Genomic DNA, 957 nt, shown 5'->3' on the forward strand with positions numbered 1-957 from the left:
TACAATTTTATTCACTAAATATTAAGACATGTCAAAAATCAAGTTCTTTTTCCTTTGATCGCCGTTGATTTTGTGTCAGTGTGAGATTTTTTTTTTATTATTTATGAGATTGAGGCCTCACAAAAAATGGACAATTTTTGAAATCAGTCAAACCTCCCATTTAAACCAAATATTTAAAACCTATTCAAATTTCTTAAACTTCTGATGCCAAATAAAATTCCCAAGAATTTGAGAAAGAAAAAAAAAAATTCTGATGGAAATACTTTTTTTAAATTAAATTAGATTCTCGACTTCTTCTTGTGGCTCTAAGTATATTTTTTAATTCATCAAATTTACCCAATCAATTATTTTCTTTAATGTATTTTTTTTATTCATATTTTTTCTTATTTTCCACCTTTTCTGGAGTAAAGACTGAAATCAGGGACAACCTGTGGTTTACGGTTATTCCTCTGAGTGAAATGACTGTATGATCTAGTCATCGTTTCTCTGGGAGGATGTCTGGGCAATTACTGTGTCAACATGTAAAATACCCCCCCACCCTCCCTCCTCCCTCCCCCAGAGTGTATTATTAGACACCATTTAACTCTGGGAGACACTGACAAATTTATAATGTCCAGCGACCCTAGTGGTGATCCAATCAAATCTTTATGGACACAGGTCCCGACTCCGACGCAGTGATTGGACGGCTGGGCTCCATGTTACGTGGCCTTTTGATTTTGACAGTTTTACAGCACATAAAGCAGCATCAATAATTTGAGCCGTAAAGTCACGATCTGGTGGGTTTTATTTGCCTCATTACGATTCCCCGTGTGTTTACTTTACGCCAGTTTTTTAACTTTATATACGACTTGGAGGAGCAGAAGGAGGACCCGGTCTAAATGGAGAATAAATTGGACCTGAAAGCCAATGATGAGATTCTTTTCTCGTAAAAGAAAAAAGTGCAGCACATGACACGAC

General features: G+C 36.1%; 1 protein-coding gene across 1 annotated transcript in view; it reads right to left on the bottom strand.

Annotated features, from left to right (window-relative positions):
• cdh13 (cadherin 13, H-cadherin (heart)) overlaps positions 1-957 on the bottom strand; it is a 222,021-nt gene that overhangs the window by 38,841 nt on the left and 182,223 nt on the right. The gene's annotated exons all lie outside the window — the stretch shown is intronic.

The sequence above is a fragment of the Cynoglossus semilaevis genome, chromosome 6, assembly GCF_000523025.1.
Source record: "Cynoglossus semilaevis isolate Cse_v1.0 chromosome 6, Cse_v1.0, whole genome shotgun sequence".
NCBI lineage: Eukaryota > Metazoa > Chordata > Actinopteri > Pleuronectiformes > Cynoglossidae > Cynoglossus > Cynoglossus semilaevis.